This window comes from Pleurodeles waltl, chromosome 4_2, assembly GCF_031143425.1.
Source record: "Pleurodeles waltl isolate 20211129_DDA chromosome 4_2, aPleWal1.hap1.20221129, whole genome shotgun sequence".
NCBI lineage: Eukaryota > Metazoa > Chordata > Amphibia > Caudata > Salamandridae > Pleurodeles > Pleurodeles waltl.
Genome location: NC_090443.1, coordinates 254812070 through 254836374, shown reverse-complemented (window position 1 = coordinate 254836374; position 24305 = coordinate 254812070).

Sequence of the window (24305 nt, the reverse complement as noted above, 5' to 3'; positions counted from 1 at the left end):
AGTGAGTCAATCAGTAATTAAGAGCTCATACCAGGGTTGGGGTATCAATGTAGGTAAGTGTATAATTTTATGGTTTTCTTTAACCAGCCTCTTTCAGCAACTGACATGAGACTTTGTCACTCACTTTTTGCCTCAGCTCAGTGAACTATTCATCTCTCACCTTATGCTGTCGGCTGTTTGATTGTATCCTTCCCCCTTCACTTGAGTGCTTCCATTGAAGTGTAGGACAGGCTACTTTACAGCTAAAGACCTAAAAGTCAACTGCTGCTTGATCCTTCCTGTGTGCAGCGCTTGCCTCGAATAAAGCTGCATTAGTTAAAACATTCCAAGCAGCCAATTGTTTTTGCCAATGCTTGTTTTGCATTATGTTATTTGTGGCCCTCCATTCATAATGGGTCAGTAACAGAAAAAAACACAGAATGAAAAGTATTGCACAACTCCCCTTGAATGAGCTTTTAAGGACTGACCGATCCTCTCAATAATCTCGCAATTCTGGATATGGCAATCTGTCAGCTGGGTCCACTGTCCAGTCTCCTTTGATGCACCCAGTAGCAGAGAGGCTAGGATTCTGCATAGTGAAACCTGTGCCACAGAAGGGTGTGAAACCCTTAAACTGGCCTCGAGGGAGTTCCTTCAGGTACCAAGCAAAAATAAACAAAACGCTATTTTACAAGAGGGAGGATCAAGTCATAAATTCTCCAAGGCCAAAAACACAACTAAACAGGACAAACCCCAAAAATCATCTAACCATTCTCTGGAAAGCCCTACACAATATAAAACTAGGCAGATAAACATACGGCTCTCCCTTCAGTGGGTGGGTGTTCAAATAATTAGACATTTTCACATTGACTGGGTATTTCATCTCACTATAATGAGATTATTTTTATATATCTGGCACATAACTAGCATAGGTGGTCTGAAACAACAAAATCAAGGACATGGATTTTAAAGTCTCAACTGAGCAGGGTACTTGCAACTTAATCTCCACAAGTGCTGGAGTTCAAAGAAACATAACTATGAAAGTATTGGAGGACAGCTGTGATAAAGCTAGATACTTAGGGCCTCATTACAAGTTAGACGGTCTGGCCATCTTACGGCCATGGAGGAGGGCCTTCGAACGGTCCCTGGCCAACGGTTCCAGGACTGCCGTATTAGGAGTTCTACATGGGGCTGGAGTGACTGGTGGGCACAGGCATGGGGCAGTACAATAAAGTTACTGCAGGCCATGCTCTCCTACCTGTCAGCAGGATGGGCAGCCTGTTTGCATGCACCATGCCATGCACAGGACACAGTGCGCCTGCAAACCCCAAATTCTTTTGGGGAGCCTACATGAGCCCCTGCCTCCCCCTCCACTCTGCCGTACCCCACAGGCCCCACAGGCCCTTTAACTGCCAGATAGCCAAGCATTCCAAGGTAATGGAATTTTCAATGAAAATTTGGTGGTCCGGCAGATCATAATAGCCATGGCAGCCCTGATGCTGGGATCTCTCACATTGACAGCCACAGTGAAGGACCCCCCCAGTCCACGCCATACTGACTGTCAATACAGTGGGGCCGGCAGTCCCATAGCCAAACTCATAATACGGTGGTCGGACTGCCAACATGGTGTTCCATGGACCGCCAAATTTGTAATGAGGCCCTTAGCGCCTGATTACGGCCTTGGCGGATGGGATTATTCCATCGCAAACGTGATGGATCTCCCGTCTGCCGTATTACAAGTTCGATAGGATATAATGGAACTTGTAATATGGTCTGTGGGATATCTGTCAAGTTTGTTCCAGAGTAATCCCCTCTGCCATGTTCGTAATCAGGCCCTAAATGAGCTTCTGGGTGATGCAGAAGGCTGGCTAATGGGTGTACTGAATTTGGCTAGCTGTCTTTAAGTCTTCAACTCCTTTGGATATTAAGTAATTCAAAGTCAGAATGTCTAAGGAAGGATATTAAAAGTAGGATCTCTAACCAACGTTTTTGTCAAAAAGGGCATAATCTTCAGAAGACTTACAAATATAAAATGTTTGCAGAGATTGCTGTCTAGTGGTGTACGAAACTCCATGCTTTTTAAGAAATCTTTGGGCAGTTATGCAAAAGTGTACAGTCAGCACAGAATGTGTTTTGCATGTATCTCATAATTATTTATGTTAGAGTATGCCTTGCATAAATTGCCAGAGAAAACTTCTTGAGACTCGTTTTAACAGAAAACAATCTCTTGGAGACGCATTTTATACGTGAACCAGTGTCCTGCAGGTGAAATAATACAAACAACATGTAAAGCGAAGTTTTGAGGAACTGTGCAAATTATGCATCATATACTTTTCATAATCATTCAGCAATTCAAACATAAACTTAAAATTTCTCAAATGGAGATGAGAACTGTCAGGAAAACTATTGCCAGCGTTGTTAAGTTCTTCCCTCAGCAAAAATGATTCCCCTTTTCCCTGTACCCACATTGGTTACAGCGGCATCCTCACTCCCAGTGGCTCTTGCGAAGGCTGTTCTTAGAACTAGCTTCTTCAGGTTTAACTGCCACTCAAGATGGTGGCCGCAAATCCTTGTGAGGTCAGCGCTCTAGTGTTTCTACCTTGCTCATGCTGAATTTTCCCTCCAGCTGTTTCTCTCTGGGAGCCCTGCACTTCAACTGTCATCCTGAGGAAAAAAATACAAATGATGGACGGAATGAGGAACCAAGCAAAAATTCACCCCAGTCACACATCTGGGTTTAATTTAATCCTACAACTCTTTTGCTCACCATGCCACCCCAGTTTGGACCCAGCCATATGCAAATCATTCTTGACCTTGTTGCCCATGGGAACTGTCCAGCCCGAACTGCCAGGCCAGGTCCTCCCTGGACCGGAAACAAGCCCCTGGGACCGGTTTCAGGGTACCACCCTTCATCAGCCAGGCTAGATTGAATCCAGTGGCACAGTGAGCCCGGGACCCATGTCTGGGCATACCTGGTGCATTTATGGCGACAAAAGCAAAAAAAATAAAAAAATGAGGAGAATGAGCAGTGTTCCTGAGGTGCTTCGTTTAATAGAGAATACTTCCAGTTTTGAGAAATTCATTCTTTTTCCTGTTATGGTGTGCATACCAGCTACTTTTTCCCTTTTAAAGAAGCTGAATTTTTTCCTTCTTCCAACAACTGGCTAACAGCTTTCTGAGGAGAATTCGTTTTGGCTTCCCAGACTTGCCTATATATATATATATATATATATATATATATATATATATATATTCAAGAACTCTTTGCTTTGCAGGCTTGTCAGTCTTAGAGACAAACCTCCGTGCTCAGACCAATTCCTAGAGACTGTGATTGAGAAAACTGAACCTTGAGAAGGAGTTTTCGTTTCCTGTAAAATACATTAGTAGTTTGTATATTTGTGAACTTTTGATCTGTTCTCTTGAGAACCTTGGAAACCTTTGACACCTGGAGAAAAGAAGATATTAAGTTCACATTGTACTCTTAGAGAGAGGCTAGTCTCTCAAAAGATCCAGGTTAGGAGAACAATAGAATTGGGTGAATGTGAATGGCTGAACAGTTGAATGCGCACTAGAAATTTACTTATCTATGCTCTTATCACCCGACTGCAGCTCCTTCCTTTAAAGAAATCCCATTAAGAAGAAAGGTGCAGGTTTTAGAGACACACACTGAATATCCGATCTTCAGGTGGGAAACACAGGTTGACATTGGATCTGCAGGTGGTGTCTCTTTTTCTATTCCCATTCCCCTTTTCCCCTAGCGGATGCAGGGTTTATATAATCAGTTAAAGTCTGAGCATGCATCTGTTGGAGGGAGTTGGGTAAAAGGCATCTGCTCCCCTAGAAGTTTGATTTAATGGGTAATCTTCAAGAGCCCTAGAATGTTTTTATTGAAGGCAAAAGCCATATAGAAATGGCACACTGTAAGAGAACCATAGCGCCAATACAATTTGGAACTGATTTCGATTTTGGCAGATGAGCTACTCAGTTACAACGGTGATGGATATCTTGTCTGCCAAAATACATCCCAAAAAAGCATTATTTCCTATAGAATTTATATTTCGGTGGATGGGATATTCATCACTGTTGAGACGGAGTAACGTCTGTTGAAATCTAAATCAGGCCCTTTGTAAACAAAAGGCAATAGTCAGACAGAAAATATGCAGGTGATGCACAGTATCACAGAAACATGATTTCAATAAACAATGTATCCAGAGAAGGTGTACAGAAAGGTTCAATGTGAGGTAAAACTAATGAAAAAACATAGCTATCATAAGAAATGCACACTGAAGACAAGGATATAACAGAAAGATACCAGCAGAAAGAGTAAACTATAAGGGATAGCCCTGCACAGAAAAGCATGTGTTGGACCTATAAATTAATCAGACCCAGAATGACAGACAAAGTAAAGTTCCAATAAACTAAATAAAAGTATTTGCAAATAAATTGGAAAGCCAGGTGCTAAATGTGAGTCAAGCATGGAGATCAGGTAGTGGTGCCTACCAAGAGACAGGTGACTTGGTGGTACCTTGCATACTCTTAAATACAAACATAAAAATACTGGGAGACCTATTTAAAGATTGATGGACTGCCTGCCAAGCTTCCATGTTAGAGGAGGTTATTGTACGATGCTAACTCTTTATGTGGCATATGAACTGATATATACTGTTAGACCTGAGAGACTTAGGGTGGTCATTTAAACTTTTTGCCTGCCTCCCTCCACTTTTTGAAACAGTGTTTGCTGCTTTTAGGACTCTGCACACTTTACCACTGCTAACCAGTGCTAAAGTGCAGATGTTCTCTCCCTTAAAACATGGTGACATTGGCTTATACCCATTTGGCTTATTAAGTGTACTTATAAGTCCCTTGTAAAGTGCACTACATGTACCTAGGGCCTGTAGATTAAATGCTACTAGTGGACATGCAGCACTGATTGTGCCACCCACATAAGTAGCCCCTTAACCATGTCTCAGGCCTGCCATTGCAAGGCCTCTGTGTGTGGTTTCACTGCCAATTTGGCATTTAAAATTACTTGCCAAGCCTAAAACTCCCTTTTTTCTACATATAACTCCCCAAAGGTAGGCCCTTGGTAACCCATAGGGCAGGGTGCTGTGTAGGTAGAAGGCAGGACATGTACCTGTATAGTTTATATGTCCTGGTGTGTAAAACTCCTACATTTGTTTTACACCGCTGTGAGGCCTGCTCCTTTCATAGGCTTACATTAGGGCTACCCTCATATAGTGTTTGAGGGGTAGATTCTGATCTGAAAGGAGTACCAAGGTCATATTGAGTATGGCCAGAATGGTAATACAAAATCCTGCTGACTGGTGAAGTTGGATTTAATATTACTATTTTTGAAATGCCACTTTTAGAAAGTGAGCATTACTCTGCACTTAAATCCTTCTGTGCCTTACAATCCACATCTGTCTGGGTTAGTTGACAGCTCCCTTGTGCACTTCACTCCGACAACCCCAAACACAGGATGCTCAATCACACCTGCACACATCTGCATACTGAATAGCTCCTCCTTGGCTGGGAGGGTGGAGGGCCTGATTTTGACATGTCAAAGGACATCGGCCTACCCTCACACAGTGGACTGCCAAACCCCCTACTGGGACCCTGGCAAACAGGATGGAACTGAAAGGGGACCTTGTGCATTTCTAAGCCACTCTTTGAAGTCTCCCCGACTTCAAAAGCACATCTGGGTATTTAAACAGGGCCTCTGACCCTACCATCTCTGGCACCTCTGGACAAGATACCACTGGTGTGGAAACTCTGAACCAGAACCTGCAATCTGCCAAGAGAAGCTTCCTGGCTGCCCAAAGGACTCATCTGACTGCTTTTCTGCAAAGGACTACTGCCTTGCTGTTGCCCTGCTGGCTTGCTGCCCTCTGGCTCTGCTGAGAAGTGCTCTCCAAAGGCTTGGATTAAGCTTGCCTCCTGTTTTCTGAAGTCTCAGATCCAAAAAGACTTCATCTCTGCAAATAACTTCTTGTGTGGTGAAATTTTGACGCACAGTCTGCCAGAAATTACGCACAGACTGCATCGCAGTGAGAAAATCACCACACGCCAAACCGAACAACGCTACCTGTCTCCCCGAGTGGAGATCAATGCAGTGGCAGCACTGTGACTGGAACTTCTACACACAGGCCACTGGATCAACGAAAAGCAGAGCCGGAATGACACAGCCCGACTTCCTGTGAGAAGAATCGATGCAGCGCCTGCCGTGTGACAGAAACTTCCCTGCATCGCCCACCGGATCGACGCAGCTCCTGTGACTTCGTCCTGCACACCCAGGATTTCTCTGCATCATCCCCGGGACATTCAAATTCCCCGCATCCTGAAGAAGATCCATATCCACGTGCCAGGAATCGATGCAAGGCCCAGACTGCATTCAAAATATCGGCGCATCGTCTGTGTGCGCCCAGACAAACTGATGCACATCTCCCCATTTTTCACACCTCTCCTCCTCTGCAGTCCCTTGCGGATAATTTAGACGCTACCTAGGTACTTTGTGTTTGCAAGAGACACTTATTGCTTTTTAGAACTTAGGACTCTTTCTATAATTCTCTAAAGTGATATTTCAATGTGTACTTATCAAATCTTGATCGTTTTTACCTTATTTTAGCCATGTAACTATTCTATATTTTTCTAAACCTATGTGGTTTATTTTTGTGATATTTTTACTGTGTTAGTGCATGATTTATTGCACAAATACTTTACACATTGCCTTCTAGGTTAAGCCTAACTGCTCAGGGCCAAGCTACCAGAGGGTGGGCACAGGATACTTTGGATTGTGTGTGACTTACCCTGACTAGATTTAGGGTCCTTGCTTGGACAGGGGGTAACGTGACTGCCAACCAAAGACCCCATTTTTAACATATACCATGCAAAGAGTCCAGTGGTTCCCCTACTAGTGGACAGGGCTTGTTCTAGCAATCCCAAAGTGCTCTTTTTAGGGAGTTAGTGATTTTGAACATCCTTAGGCTTATCAGGGAGGAGTGTGAGACATCTGCAAATACACACACAGTCAATAAATGAGACACACGACTCAATAAGGAGATTCATACTAATTTACAAGAATGATACGTGTTTTTATATATGGTTTGGTACCAGAATCAATACGATCAGGTAAGTACATTTTGCAAGAGAAATGTTTACAGTGTAGAGAAGTTAACACAGTGAAATTCTTGAAAGCTGCAATGTTATCCTATGGAGGAACAACAAATAATGGCAAACAGGAACAACAAATATCAGCAAATAGGTAAAATAGAGTAACTTTTAGGACCATTCTCCTGGACTTAAGGTATGTATTGGGCAAAGGTCAGGGGTCAGGACCACACCAGCAGATTACACCGAGAGGTACTGGGGCAGCCAGGTGCATAGGTGTAGTGTAGTGTAGGGTGCCCAAAGTTATCAAAGGGAATCAGACAAGTTGGAAAGAGGCTGCAGGTTAGGACTAGGTACCAAGTTAGGGTGAGCCACTGAGTGGGCTCAGGTCTTGCGATGTTCTGGGAGGTAGGGACACAAATGGTCCTTTACTCCTTGGTCCAGGAAGTCTGGGTGCAGAGGGTTCTTGGAGTGTCCGGTGTCCATCACTGGGGCGGTTGCGGTGCCCCTGGCCCACGGAAAAAACTGCAGGTATTGACTGGGGGATCAGACTAAGTGAACCAACAAGTGGGCTCAAGTCTCAGAAGCCTAGGGGACGCAGAGACACCAGCGGTCCTTTTCTCCTTGGTCGGAGACGTCCAGGTGCAAAGGTGTTCGTGGTTGAGGGGGACCTATGCAAAGATACTGCAGGCATTGAAGTGAGGGCGCAGTAGGGAATGCCACAATGGACTTTATCTCTGGAGACACTGGGGACACAGGCTGGGACCATCGGGTGAAATGGTGCTGTCCAACTGTGGTTTTGGGGGACTGGAGTGTTCTTCAGTTGTTCTTGGTTGCCTGCAAGGAAGCAGGGGAGAAGCTCCACTACTGAAAAGGAGTTCCTTTGCACTGGGGTGAAGGCTGTCAGTCTTCACTGGCTTTTGGAAGTTTCAGCAACTGGAGACCAAGACGACTTTGGCACGATTGTTGTAGTTAGCAGGCAGGCTGGCAGGGTTGTTGCCGAGTCTATCCCTTGGCTTTAGTTCTCGCTTTTGTGTCTCTGGATTGTTCTTCTTCTTCAGGTCAGCAGGATCCAATTTCCTGGTGCCAGGGGCTCCCCTAAACGTTGAATTTAGGGGTGATTCAGGAACTGTAGGGTAGTAGCCAATGAGGTCACTACACCCCCTATATGACCACGTTCTGTGGAAAGTGGACATAACCCTGTCTAAAGGTTCCTAGTTCTGCCATCACTAAGATGGCAGACTTTTAAAAGTTGTGTCCACATCAGGCAGCTCACCTTACGGATTGGACTGACCTGAGAATTGGGCACGGCCCTCTGACTTCTAATTTTTGTGTCTGTCCAGGTGCCAGATGGGCCCAAGAGCAGGGGGTCGGCATCCTCTCCTTTGAGAGAATCCAGATCTACATATCTAGGTTGTTAGGGTTTTTTGAAGCCTTATGCCTTGAAATGCATATTCACAGGTCATCCTGTTGGGATGGGTTTTGCTAACACTCCTGCCAGAGCAGGCTGTGTTCAGGCTGAGTTTCTGTCCACCCGAGAACAAAGGCTCTCACCCCTGGGGGTCAGAAACGTGTGTAGTGGTGGCAGCCTAGTTAGAACTAGTCATCCAGCAAATGAGTAGATGGTAGGATTTTAGGGGGCACCTTTGAGGTACTCTATGGATGTGTATATTAATAAATCCATCACTGGAATCAGTGAGGGTTTATTAATACAAGATGTTTGATACCAAACATCCCTATTTTCACTGAAACTATGATGTAGCTGGAGAACTCGTACTGACTGGTGTCCAGCACACATACTTAAAATGGTTTCCCTGCTCACTCACTATGTCTGAGAATCGACAAAGACATAATGGGGGCTTATGTGCTCTTTCAGATATGTCCTCACATGTACTATAATACACCATGACTTAGGATTGTAAGGCCTTTTGTAGAGGTGACTTACATATATTGCATGCAGTATTAGGGTACCTGGCACAATACATGATGCAGTCCTTGAGGACACCCTTTGGTACCCACCCCCTAGGTACCAGAGGTACTATTTACTAGGGGCTTATTGGGGTGCCAAAGGTTGGCCAATTGGGGGATAATTGCCGTTTTAAGGAACTGAAGGGGTCATTCTGCCGGAGCCGCCCGCCTGGATGGATCCGCTGAATGACCGCACCGCGGTCAAAAGACCGCGGCGGCCATTCTGGCTTTCCCGCTGGGCCGGCGGGCGACCGCCAGAAGGCCGCCCGCCGGCCCAGCGGGAAACCCCCCTCAACAATGAAGCCGGCTCCGAATGGAGCTGGCGGAGTTGTAGGGGTGCGACGGCGATTTTCAGTGTCTGCAAAGCAGACACTGAAAATCATTATGGGGCCCTGTTAGGGGGCCCCTGCACTGCTCATGCCAGTGGCATGGGCAGTGCAGGGGCCCCCAGGGGCCCCACGACACCCGTTCCCGCCATCCTGTTCCTGGCGGTAAAAACCGCCAGGAACAGGATGGCGGGAAGGGGGTCGGAATCCCCATGGCGGCGCTGCAAGCAGCGCCGCCATGGAGGATTCCCTGGGCGAGGGGTAAACCGGTGGGAAACCGCCGGTTGCCCTTTTCTGACCGCGGCTTTACCGCCGCGGTCAGAATGGCCCAGGAAGCACCGCCAGCCTGTTGGCGGTGCTTCCGCGGTCCCCGGCCCTGGCGGTCATGGACCGCCAGGGTCGGAATGTCCCCCTAAATGTAGCACTGGGGACCTGGTTAACAGGACCCCATTGCACTTTCTGTAAAAATTGCATCAGATACTAGGCAAAAAGTTGGGGGTAACCATGTCAAAAAGGGGCAGCTATGGCATCGGTTAGGGCATCTACTATCCTAGGGGAGGATTGTGCACCAAATTTAGGAATTTTCATTGATGGATCTCTGTACCTTCAGTAGCGCCACTTCTGTACCATCTCCAACGGAGACACTGATACTTTATTGAGCTGGTACACTATATGATGCATCCAATTAATAAAGTGTTTGGTTTATACAACCTCCATATCCTAGACCAGAATATCTCCATGATGTTCTGGGCAGTGGCGTAGCGTGGGGGGTGCAGGGGGGGCCGGCCGCACCGGGCGCAACATCTTGGAAGAGACTCGAGTGCTAAAATCCACGGGTTAGGGGGCGCAAATTACTTGCCTTGCCCCGGGTTAGGGGGCACAAATTACTTGCCTTGCCCCAGGTGCTGACAACCCACGCTACGCCACTGGTTTTGGGTAAGGTAAACTAAGCAATGCATCCACCACTTTGTGCCAGGAGTCCTTTTGAAGATATACTTTCATGTCAAAGGTTAACATTGGCAGTGGCAGGTGAAGTTCCACTGATGGAAAAACAGTAGTTCCCTCGTCTCTAAGTAGGAAACAGGAACTTTGAGTAGGCAACACTGTGCTCCTGACAGTTTATACCCTAGCACTGCTCCGCAAAGCTCGAATTGACCCCTTTAGACCTAGAGATTTAGCAAATCACACTAGTAAGGCGAACTAGGTATTGCAATCCTGCTAAATTATCAGAAAGGAAGAATTTGAGATGTTGCCAGTGTAAATGGCTTTAAATGGGTGCCTATACAGAAAATTGTGTGAGCACGGACAGCACAACGTGAATAGTAACATATACATTTATTAGACAGCACCCATTCTTGTAATACTAAACCCAAGGACTGAATATTTGGACTGGAATACGGCTTGGGATCAGGAATCTTTCATTCGTGCCTTGTTTTTTACACCAATCATCTGAATGGATCTCTATTTTCTCATTTTGTTTTGTTCGACTATCGTCTGGCTCCAATGTTAAAGGTAGAGATAAGCCTACTTCTCGCACTTCACCCTCTGTTTCCTGTACTGTTCTAAACTGTTCTAAACGGGCCTATTATGGTTCCTCTTCTTTAAATTAATCTCCTGCTGGATTTAACACCTCATAGTGCACTTTGATTAACCAACTAGCTGATACATTACAACTGTTGGGAGCGACATTTGCATAATTTGTGTTGAAATAAAAGACCCAGCGCAGGTTACACGTTGTCCGAGTCTTTATTCAAAGCATCACATATTCCAGTCAAAAGTGACAAAATGGAAGTCGGAACTCAATAAGGTGTTAAACAACAGCTGAAAGGAACACACTAATGGGGCAGAATGGGAACAGGAGAGAGAGAGGTTTGAGCCAAAGGAATAAGACACTAAGGCCCTCATTCTGACCTTGGCGGGCGGCGGAGGCCGCCCGCCAAAGTCCCGCCGTCAGGTTACCGTTCCGCGGTCGAAAGACCGCGGCGGTAATTCTGACTTTCCCGCTGGGCTGGCGGGCGGTCGCCTTCAGGCCGCCCGCCAGCCCAGCGGGAAAGAGGCTTCCACGATGAAGCCGGCTCGGAATCGAGCCGGCGGAGTGGAAGCTGTGCGACGGGTGCAGTTGCACCCGTCGCGTATTTCACTGTCTGCGCAGCAGACAGTGAAATACATGTAGGGGCCCTCTTACGGGGGCCCCTGCAATGCCCATGCCAGTGGCATGGGCACTGCAGGGGCCCCCAGGGGCCCCGCGACCCCCCCTACCGCCATCCGGATCCCGGCGGTCGGACCGCCGGGATCTGGATGGCGGTAGGGGGGGTCGGAATCCCCTCGGCGGCGCAGCAAGCTGCGCCGCCTTGGAGGATTCAATGGGGCGGCGGTACACTGGCGGGAGCCCGCCAGTGGTGCCGGTCCGACCGCGGCTTTACCGCCGCGGTCGGAATCCCCATTGGAGCACCGCTGGCCTGTCGGCGGTGCTCCCGCGGTCCTCCGCCCTGGCGGTCTTTGACCGCCAGGGTCAGAATGACCGCCTAAGTGCAACAATTTGCTTTCATGTAATTACACAAAATTCAGGTAAAAGTACATGAAGTTACCCACAATTAGAAAAAATACATTTCGTCATTTCATGCTTTAATTTATCACGAAATGCATTCTCACATCATTATTTGGCAGCAGGAAGCATTAAAGATGCGTTATAACTAAATCACCACAAACAGCTGCTCGCATTCTCTTGTTCCCATGTGTTTAGCGTAAATTGTAACTTAGAATGGCTTGTAATTACGCAAAGTGGCGTAATGGTGTAATTTTGGGAAATTTGCAGAAAAAGTGTATTGTAAAATTCCCATAATTACTCGAACTTTTCCAGTGTAATTTGAATATTGTCCAGTAAAACTCCTCAACAAGTATCTGTTCCATGGTTTTCAGTCAATTTAGCACTATAGAAAAAAAACAGAAAATAAAAGTTGGGCAAGCTGAATGAACATGGAGCCTTCTCAATGAAAAGAGGGCAATTTACTCCTCAAGGTGACACTTTGCAACTTTAAGACTCTGCGTCTATCTTCTATTGCAACTCGAACAAAATGCTAGAGGCAAGAAATGTTCAGACAGTAGTTTACAGATCTTCAGTAAATTTCCAGACCTGTGCCCACAGCTCATCAACATTCTCCCATACCTAACAGTGTGCGATTAATCATTAGTGACATAAACCGAATTTGTAACATGATCTTTATTAATGAACCACTCCTTTACATTCTGCATTCTTTTTTCTCGGCCTTGTTCTGTTTGAAATCAAGTTGTCTCTCTTGTCCATGCCCTCTGTTCTAATGTGATAGTGGTCCCTCTGCTGTCTGAGAATTCAAATCAGATGCTCACCTTTCCAAATTATGTCATTTTTGACCCATTTGATGGTACCTTTTTCTGTAAGATGAGTAGCTGTCATCCCAGTGGTGGTGACAGTCTCTGTGACCTGGCAGTCCCTTAGCCAATGGGCTGCCAGGTCAGATACTTAATCCAGATGAGCCAGAGGCTCGTTCAGTGTAAACCTGCTGCTTCCCCTACTCTAAATAAAATGTGAGAATAGCAACTGTAGTGAGGCTGTACCACTAAAAATGTAGACCTGAATTCAATAAAAGGGGTGCTGCATCAAATGCAGTGTAACATTTCTTGCCCGCTCTATGCATAATGCATGCATTGCATCACTTTGTAAATATGGCATGGGGAAAAGCCACTTTAGCTTAAAAAAATGATGCTAAGGTGGCACTAAAATGGCACAAGGGGCTCTTAAATCTGCCCCTAAGAGTGATGCTCCCATTCTGCTAAACTTTAATTGCATCCATAAATCTGTTTCTATATATTAAAAAATCATGAGAAAGAGCCAGATACATTGGACTAAGACTTACTTTGTTTTGATCAATGAACAGATGTTATATATACAATGTCTGGATATATTTATGATTCTTTAATCCTTCCACTAGGTCGGTCTCAGAAAACATAGACAGACCAGTGTGTAGCCCTGTATTTCAAACTACATGATGTTACAGCAGCTATAGCAGAGAGCCACACTCTTCATGGTCTGCATTTTGTATCCCTTCCCCTTTTATCCCAGTGGCTTAATTTCCATTTCCCCTTTCAATCATTGGGAGATCAGATTGAAGATACAGTGGGGAAGAGGGTATCTGCATCACTTCTGTAAAGGTCACAATCAGATATTAGTGCTTCAGTTTTGACTTCTTCCAGTCTCTTTTCAACTTTGCTTCAGACTCGCCTTGACATAGTTGAGAAAGCTTTTGATCATGCTAAATGAGGAGACAACAGCAGTCCTTCTTAATGGGTGCTGGACTCTAATCCTATCTGAAGAACATAGGCCTTCTTAAACAGGCCATATTCCTTCACCAGCAACTGTGGTATGACATCTTGCTAACTAAATTGATTTAAGACTTAAGGTGGCGTTTCATCTGCAAATTATTTCATGGATATCCTGAGTTCACCAAATTCTTGATAACGCCCTGGTATTTGAAAAAAATATTGAGTTGCAAATATCGGGAGACAGAAATATGGGGAAAAAATGTAATGATACAAAAATATTGTGATGCAGCAATATCATTGTCAAAAATGTCGTTTTTTTCAGGTAACTAACATTGTTGTAAAGAATATTGTTGTTAAGAATATCATTGTTGTAAATATCGTGTTCATAATATAGTTGTAAAAAAACGTTTTTTAATTAATTTAATGTGTTTGAAGTCATTGTTGGAAATTGACCTAGCTATAGAGTTACCTCCAAACTTTTACCATCCCCCTCCTACTTTTTGCTTGATTTCTTTTTGTTTTTTTTTTTGGAGGGGAGGAGGAACTAAGCACAACCCCACTCGCGTATGAACAGGCTGTGCTTTGTCACCACACAATAGGCTTAATGACCCTGTATTGTCAGTGCAGTCAGCTAGAAACCAGGGCAGGGGAGACTGGAAATTCCTGGAACTTCAAATTTCTTCCTGGAACTTCTATGACCATCTAAATGCAGGGCGACAAGACATAAAAACAGAGCTCTCAGACCCACTCTTCAGATCACTACTGGACCTGCAGAAGGACTCTCAGAGGACTGCTTGGTTCTGTGTCCTGCTGTGCACTTTGCCGGACTGCTGCTCTACTTGGAAGGACTGCTTTGTTGCCTGGAGCCTGCCTCAAACCTTTAGAGGCCAACCCTGCATTGGAGCCTTTCATCTGGGTGGAGCCTTGCATCTGGGTGGAAGCCCAATCCCGGATGGGTAGTAGCATGACCTAACAACATGTCCCCACCGCTGCTTCCAACAGCGGTGGCTGGAAATCTAGGCATTATGTTTGATGGCCAACTTTCATTAGGGGCATGGTTGTCAGCAGCTGTCAAGTCTTGCTTTTGGATTTTTCGCATGCTGAGGAAATTTCTTCATTGTCTTCCTCACCGTGCACAAGTTACAGTGGCTAGGACACTAATCCTCTCTAGGCTGGATTATGCCAATGTTGTGTACTTGGGTGTCCCAGATTATCTGACCTAACGGATACAAGTTATGGAGAACATGGCAGTCTGCCTACTGTTTAAAATTTTGAAATATTCATCAGTGTCCCTATTTCGGGAAAGACTACATTGGTGCCAGTTCAACAACGCATAATGTACAAGGCACTAACTCTGCTTTTTACAACAATGGGCCTATGTATCTTAACGTGAGGACCAAGGAGTAACGTCCTGGAAGATTCATGCGGTCTAGCAATACCAGTTTAATTGTGGTTTCCCACTTTAAAAGGCAACACAGAAGAGGCTCCCCCTTCACTATCAAATTGGCAGGTTTGCGGAACTGGTTGCCTGAACAACAGAAGACCATTTCGGAGGAAGTAAAATTTGAGAAGGAGCTGGAAACATTCCTATTCAAGTTTCAGGGATGAGTGGACTTCGGTGGTTTTCTGCTTCTTTCCATTCTCAGTACCTTAAGCACTAGTGCACTCTTTTTGAGTAGCCACATGCTATAGAAGACTCTTTCATTCATCTTTACCTGCACCCACGATTTCCAGAAGTTACTTCCAGGGCTATTTTAGCTGGCCTCCTGTTCAGAGCCACAGTGATATAACAGGCTCCCACCATCTTAAACCCACATCTGTACTCAGTCTGAGTGAGTCTTGAACGCCCAAGAGGTCTTCATGTACTCCTCAACTCTTGGTTGTAGTGCTAAAGGTGCCCAGGTATCAATGCTATTTTTAACCATAAACTTTAAAAATTCATAACTCCAGTTCTTCTAGTTGTATCTTCACCTGCACCCACGACCTCCAGACGTGATGCCAAGGGCTATTCCTTCTGACCTCATGTTCAGAGCCACAGAGATATAACAGACTCTACCATCTTGAACCTACACCTGGACCCATCCTGAGTAAGTCTTGAAACCCCAACAGGTCTCCATCCACTCCGGGACCTTTGGTTGAGGTGCTAAAAGTACTCAGGTGGCCATTTTCAAAAACTGAGAACTTGCTATTTTGAATCTTAAACTTTAAAAATTAAGAGCATGTTCTGCTAATTGGACTTTGAAGCTTTTGGTGCCAAATAATTTATTAACATTTCCTCAACATTTTTTTATTGTGTTGTGTTATCACTGTATTGCTGCTTGTGTACTGCATAAATACTTAACAAATTGCCTCCAAGTTTAGCCTGACTCCTTTTTGTGCCAAGCACAGGTAAAATTAGTGACTTTTTGTGATCTACCCTGCAAGGGATTGTGGCTGTTGCTTGAGCAGGGCTCACAAACCAGTCAACCAACACCCCAATTTCTCCCATTGGTATTCAGAGGTGTGGATTAGGACTTGTGTTTGTGTAGTACCATACAGTGATATGTGTTACACAAAAATCTCAGAAAAATAATTTGGCAACAGAGTTGACCTCTTTTTTAAATTCTCCTTAGTCTCCATCAGTTGTTTTCATATTTTCTAAATTAAAAAAAACGATCATCCTCTACTACCGTGGAGATGGAGCTGATGGATGTTGACAACCTCACTATGGTTGAGCTGCAAAGGCTCTGCAGGAGAGGGGGCTGAATGTGAAGAAAGAAAGCTTTCAAAGTAGACTAACAGGTAGCCCTTTGAGCCTATATGGAGGTCAAGAGGATGCAAGCTGCAGCTCAAGAGGATGATGATGAGTGGGATCTGTGTCCAGATGAGGATGAGGACCAGGTCCTAGTGGAGACCCCAGAGCTGCGGGGAGACCGCACGGACCCCAAGAGGAGAATCAGGATACCTGGAATGGGGCAGGGGGCAGTGTGTCTTACAGAGGTCTGCCACAAGTGGAGTTGGAGGAAAGCAGGAAGGAAACAAAACTCAAGCTGGAGCTGGCTAAACTAAAGTTAGAGGTGGAGAAAGCTGAGAGGGTCTTAGCTGAAAAGAAACTACTATTGGAGCATGAGAAAAATATGATGGAGCTGGACATTAAAGCCAAGCAAGATGGGTCTAACAGCAATGGTTGCAGCAAATCAGCAGTGTCTACTGGAGAGGTGAGAGTTCACATACCCAAAGACCTGGTGGCCAATTATATGGTAAAGGTGATATAGATACATGGTTTTCAGCCTATGAGGTAGCACTAAGGGTACACAGGTTTTCAGAGGAGTACTTGGGGTGGAGAGTATAGCTTGTGGAGGTACATCACATTGGTAGTGAGGGACACAAAACTGACACTAGAGGTAGAGGACTAGACCAAGTATACCCCCATGAAGGCCCTTCTTCCTTCTAAATTTGGATTGACCCCAGAGAAATACAGTCAAAGATTCAGGGACAGCCACAAACTTACAAATCAGTTTTGGGTGGACTTCATAGATTTTGTGTTAGAAATGGGGTCTCTAGTTGGCAGTCAGTGTACACACAGGACCCTCACTCTAGTGGGATACACAGCTCAGATAACCACAGCTCACCCCCTTGGTATTTTCGCATTAGCAGTCAGGCTTATCTCAGAGGCAATGTGGAAAGTATTTGCACCAACAAACACAGTGAAAACACCACCAAAGGACTCCAGACCAGTTTAGAAAAATAGCCAATATTTATTTAAATCAAAGACCAAAACAACAAAAATTAAAAATACAAAAGCAAAGATAGGCATTTTTAAACCAAAAAAAAGAGTCTTAATCCATGGAAATCAATGGATGCATTGTTTCAGCACAAAGTACCTGGTATGCATAAAAAATAATGCTGCATGTGCGTGCGTTGGAAAAGCAATTGATGCGTCAATTCCTTACTTGCAAGTGAGGCTGTGCGACGATTCTTTCTCCGCTGGGTAAGCAATGCGTCGATTCTTTTCTCACATGGAAGAGATGCATCGATTTTCAGGCAAGCAGCCCTAGGTCTGTCCGGTGATGTTGCAGGTTTTGATGTCCAGGGATGATGCACGGAAAATCTGGACACAAGGCAGCGATGAATACGCACTGAGCTGGCGATGCAGCAATTTCACCAGCAATGCATCAATTTTTCAGCTGCAGTGCAGGTGCTGCATCATTTCGTCTGCAGCTTGGCTCTGGTGCGTGGATTTTCACCATGGGTTCACCAGTTTCTCCTTTCCAGGGCCCAGGGACTGGATGTGGCACCACTTGGCAGGGTAAGGGTCTCAGCAAGAGTGCCCAGGTGTTGGCAGATGAAGTATTTGATGACCCTGAGGCTTCAGGACAGGGGCAAGCTCAGTCCGGGCACTTGGAGAATCTTCCCAAGCAGGATACACAGCAAAGTCCAGTCTTTGTCCTCTTTAAGGCAGAATCAGATACTTCAGGCCCACCCAGCAAAGCACACACAGCAAAGGGGCAGCACTCCTCCTCCAGCTCTTCAGTTCTTCTTGACAGAGGTTCCTCTTGATCCAAAAGTATTCTAAAAGTCTTGGGTTTTGGGTCTACTACTTATACTAATTTCTGCCTTTGAAGTAGGCAAACTTCAAAGGAAAGTCTTGTTGTTCACAAGATCCTGCCTTGTCCAGGCCTGGCCCAGACACACTCCAGGAGACTGGAGACTGCATTGTGTGAGGACAAACACAGCCCTTCCAGGTGCCGGTGTCAGCTCCTCCCTCCCCACTCAAGCCCAGGAATACTGATTAGGATATGCAGGACACACCTCAGCTCCCTTGGTGTCACTGTCTTGAGGGAATTCACAAACAGCCTAACTGTCGGTCTGACCCAGATGAGAATTCCACAGGCAGGCAGAGGCACAGAATGGTTAAACAAGAAAATGGCCACTTTCAAAAAGTAGCATTTTCAAACAGACTATCTAAAAAACAACTCTACCAAAAGATATATTTTTAAATTGTGGTTTCAGAGACCCCAAACTCCAACTCTCCATCTGCTCCCAGTGGGAAGCTGCACTTTAAAGACATTTAAAGGCAGTCCCCATGTTAACCTAGGGGAGCGATAGGCCTTGCAATAGTGAAAAACACATTTGGTAGTATTTCACTATCAGGACATGTAAAACACACCGGTACATGTCCTACACTATTTAATGCACTGCATGCTGCCCATTGGGCTGCCTAGGGCCTACCTTAGGGATGACTTACATGTAGCAAAAGGGATGGTTTGGGACTGGCAAGACCTTGCCAGGTCGAATTGGAAGACTGTGCACACAGACACTGCAGTGGCTAGTCTGAGACATGTTTTTTGGGGCTACTGATGTGAGTGGCACAATGAATGCTGCAGGCCCACTAGTAGTATTTGATTTACAGGCCCTGGGCACCTCTGGTGCACTTTCCTAGGGACTTGCCAGTAGATCAAATATGTCAATCATGGATAAGCCAATCACCAATACAATTTAGACCGAGAGCATTCGCACTTCAGCCCTCGTTAACAGTGGTAAAGTGCCCACAGTCCTAAAGCCAACAAACGCTGGTCAGAAGAAATGGGAGGAAGGAGGCAAAATGTTTAGCGATGACCCTGCAAAAAGGGCCAGGTACAACATTATGCCAGCAGGGCACGGAAGGGCTGGGTGAGGGGCATCAAAGTAGATGCTTTCAATGGGCTGTACAATCTGATTCTGAGGGAGCACATGCTCAGTACCTGTTTTTCAGAGCTGTGCCAGCACCTGGTAGATAACATGCTTGGTGACCCCAGGAAGCTTTCTGAGGAGGCGGACCTCTGGGTCAGCACCAGAGTGTCCAAAATGGTACCTTGGAGTGACTCTAAGAAGGGTGGCTCAGGTTCCCCCCAGCAGGAGGTGGAAGGTCAAGGGATACCCATACAAGTCTCAGGGTAAGGAGGAAGGAAAGGGTCACTATCTACTTCTGAAAAGAAGGACTGAGGGTCTAGTGGAGGATGACCCACGGTTCACCTTTTCCAACCTTGCTGCTTTGAGTGTTCTCCACTAAGACACATGCAGGAGGGCTCTGTCTTTCAAAAGACATCACCCACTGGTGGGAGATCTACAGGAGTGGCCTTTTTGACCTGAAGAGGGGGTATTCCTCAGGGGCAGAAGATAGAGCATACCCTAGTCTACCTTAGTTGGTTAGTGAACTCAGAGGACAGACCTGTGATCCCTAAGGGGAGTCGTTACTTTCACCAGGTCAAAGTGAATGGGGTCTCTGTCACTGCTTTGAGGGACACCAGGGGAGCCACACCAAGGTAGTGGAAAGGCAAATTACCCCAGACCAGTACACCAGTCAGGTGTGTATGGTAACCCAGGCCCGGGAGCAGGGGCAGGCCTTTGTACGCTCCATGGCCCTGGTATCCCTGGAGTACGGTGGAGAAGTAACTCAGAGAAGGGCAATAGTTAGTCCCCAGATGTCCATAGACTGCCTTCAGGGGAATGAGTTTTCACCTGTGAAAGAAGAGTGCCCTGAAAGCTCAGATATCTGGACATACCGCTCCCTAAGGGAGGGTACAGAAGCCCAGATGGAGTCATAGTGTGAGGAAAGACTCACCCCTGATGCCTGTGCAGCCTCAGGGTACAAAGTCTGAGCTGAGTGACCAGACTCAGGTTACCACCACTGAACAGGTGGGAGTGAGAGTGAAGAAAGAGTGCCTGACACCTGAGGCTACTCTTCCAACTGTGAGAAACCAACCACGGAGAACAGAGACCTCAGGGAGGACTGGGATCTGGTTATTGACACTTATAGCTGTCACTAGTCTCTGTTGGTTACCTTCCTGATGTGCAGAGTTCTCCTTGGGTTGGAGACAGAACTCTGACCCAAGAGGGGGCATGGGCCACATCACTTTGTTAGCCATGGTGATACTGTCTGCCTACTGGGATGCATCTGTGAGCACGTTATGGCTAAGTGTTGCACAGATGTGGTGCACAAGAGAGGAGAAGCGGTCCCCATTTGCCAGTTCGGTGGCTCAGGAGAGTGTAGACAGTTGGGTTCAAGTGAATTCAGAGAGGCATAGACCTGACAAGTACCTCTGCAGTAGACGGCCATTGTCCATGTTCTATCGCCTAGCAGACAAGTCCATCAAGGTACTGATTAGTCTACCCTGGCTTCAGACTGAAAGGGGGGGGTGTTGAAAATGGCCCTCTCTACCGGGTCACTCCAAAACTTTTTGCCTTCCTCCGCCTAATTTTTGCTGGATTGTGACTTGATGGCCTTAGTACTCTGTGCACTTTACAGCTGCTAACCAGTGCTAAAGTGTTTGTGCTCACTCCCTTAAAACATGGTTTGATTGGCATGCACGTAATTGGCATATTTAATATATATGTCATTTCCTTCTAGAGGGGTGTACCATATACCTAGGGCATGTAAATTAAATGCTACCAGTGGTATTGTGCAACCCACTTAAGTAGCCCTTTAAAACGTGTTCTAGTCCTGCCACTGCAGCCTGAATGCACGGTCACACTGTCATGTTGACTTGGCATTTATACCCTTTGCCTTAAACTCCCCTTTTATTGCATACAAGTCATCCCTAAGGCAGGCCCTAGGTAGCCCATAGGGCAGGGTGCTGTATAATTAAAAGGTAGGACATATACTTTTACGTTTTACCTGTCCTAGTAGTGAAAAATAAATACATTTGTTTTTCACTACTGTGAGGCTTACGTCTCTCCTAGGATGACTTTGGGTATTCCTTTGTGAGGCTTACCCCTCCCATAGGATAACTTTGGGGATTCCTTATTATATTTAATAAGGTGTAATTCCTAATCCAGAGGTGGTAGATATGTCATGTTTGGTATCTATTAACTTGTAATGATAAACTCTCTTTGATGGTAAAGTCGAATTTATAATTGCAAATTTGAAAATGTCACTTTTAGAAAGTTGGCATTTTCCTGCCATTAGCCCTTTCTGCCTGCAGCTTGCCTTCGTCCGCATGACTGGGACATTGTGAATTAGGACTTTGTGAATTCCTCCCAGGCAGTCACACAATAATGGGATTAGCAGAGCCTGAATGGACCATTAACTGACCTAATTGGGGGACAGAGCTGAGCACACCGCACTTGCTCCTGATTAGGCTCTGCTCTGCAACCACGCAATAAGCTTAAAGACCCTGTATTGTCAGTGCAGCCAGCTAGGAGCCGGGGCAGGGGAGTAGAAACTTTAAAGAACCTTTCTGGGAACCTGTCACACCTTCAACGAATAGGGCACCAGGATGTAAAAATAAGGCTCTCAAACCTACTCTTCAGTTCACTAAGGGACCTGCAAAAGGACTCTCAGAGGACTGCCTGCTGCTGTGAGCTGCTGTGACCCTACCCTGAACCTTCAGAGGCCAGCCCTGCTATGGAGTCCTTCATCTTCACCTGCACCCAGGACTTCCAGAAGTGAATCCAAGGGCTATTTCTGCTGGCCTCCTGTTCTGACCCACAGAGATATAACAAGCTCCCACCATCTTGAGCCCGTACCTGGACCCAGCCTGAGTAAGTCTTGAATACCAAACAAGTCTCCATCCACTCCTTGACCTTGGAATGTGGTGCTAAAGTTGTCCCAGTGGCCATTTTCTAACACTGAGGAATTGCTATTTTGAACCTTAAAATTAAAAAATTCGTTATTCCGGTTATACTAATTGGATTTTGATGGTTTTGGTGTCAAATAGTTCACTTAAGTTCACTCTATTTTTCAAATTTGTTTTTAGAATTTTTATGGTGTTGTGTTCTCACTGTATTGATGTTTGTGCACTGCATAAATACTTAACACATTGCTTCTAAGTTTAGGCTGACTTTTTTTTGTGTCAAGCTATTCATGTCAAAGCAAAGGTTAATTTAACGACTTTTTGTGGTTCACCCTGCAAGGGATTGTGGCTGTTGCCTGAACAGGGCTACACACTTCAGTCAACCAAAACACCCATTTCTCCTAGTCATATATTAATTTTATGTCTTACCGTTAATTGTGTAATTATTATTTTTTTAAACATAGTTTGTAGTTTTAGGTGACTTAGAACATTTAAATTATTTGGTAATAGAAATTAATAGTGTCATAGCTGGTTGTTAGATGTGTAGGGGAATAGGGTGGGAAGTTAATTAAGTAATATTTGATTATTAATTAATGAATCGTTAAGTATATGAGTGATATTTATTACGTACATTATATAATACTGATTTATTTTACTTATATATTTGGTGTGTGTTGCTACTTTTGTAGTGATATGGGATGGAAAGTTAATTAGGTAATAATTAATTACAAATGAAATATTAAATTTGAACGATAATCACATATTTTAGTTAAGTGTGGGCTGCTGGATTTGTAGGGATGTAGTGTGGAGAGTTAATTAGGAAATAGTTGTTTGAGAAATATTAATTCATTATTACTTATTGAATTGATTATTAATGATATTAGTCAGATTTATTTAATTACCGTTATATTAATGGTATATATTAAACTATTTAAGATTCACTACTTTAAACTAAATATAATAAGAAACAATATTTTCTATGGTTTTTAACCCCTTTAGTGCGGGCGTCGGCCACTGGTCGGCGCCCGCACTACCTCCCTGGTGCTGTTCACAACCAGTGGCCGACACCGGGGAGGGGGTTTGAAAATCCTCGGGTGCGTCGCACCGGATTATTTTCTTTTTTTTTTTATTATCCATGGGAGGCACGGAAGAGCTTCCGTGTCTCCTCCCGCCCCCCACCCGCCCCTTTGTGACGTCTGCGCGCCACAAGGTGTGCTGACATCACACTGTTGTTTTCCCCATCAGAGAAGGAAGCGGCCTTCCCCACGTTCGGGAAGGCCTTGTATGAAAGGGGAGACTCTCCCCTTTCATACGAGGCCTTCCTGAACGCGTGCTGCGATCGGGGGCCAAGGAAACGACACTAGACGCCAGGGATTTCGCTATGGGGAGTCGGCCCCCCTAGGAAAACGGGGCACCCCCCCCCCCCGGGGGCCATATTTTTAAAATTTAATGTTGAGGCCCCCTGGGGGGGGGCGCGATCGCGAGCGATCGTGCTACCCCCAGGGGCTCATTTTGTTTTTAAAAATAAGGACATTTACAGGGGGTCACCGTAGGAAGGGCGACCCCCTGTGGGGCCATATTTTTCAATTTTGATGGCGGGGCCCCCTGGGGGGGGCGCGATCGCACTACACCCAGGGGCTAATTTAAAAAAATTAAAAATAACGAAATTGACAGGGGGTCGCCCATAGGCAGGGCAACCCCCTGTGGGGGCAATTTTTTTTAGTTGTTGTAGGGTTTCCCTGGGGACCATTTTGGCCCCAAGGAAACCCTACAACTACCACAAAAAAAAATACAGATATATATATATATATATATATATATATAGATAGATAGATAGATAGATAGATAGATAGATAGATAGATATAGATATCTATATATAGATATCTATATATAGATATATCAATCCATGTAGATAGATATGTCTATCTACATGGATATATCTATAGATATATATGTATATATATATATATATATATATATATATATATATATATATATATATATATATATATCAATGTAGATAGATATATCTACATATCTCTCTCTCTCTCTCTCTCTCTATATAGATATCTATATATAGATATATCAAAC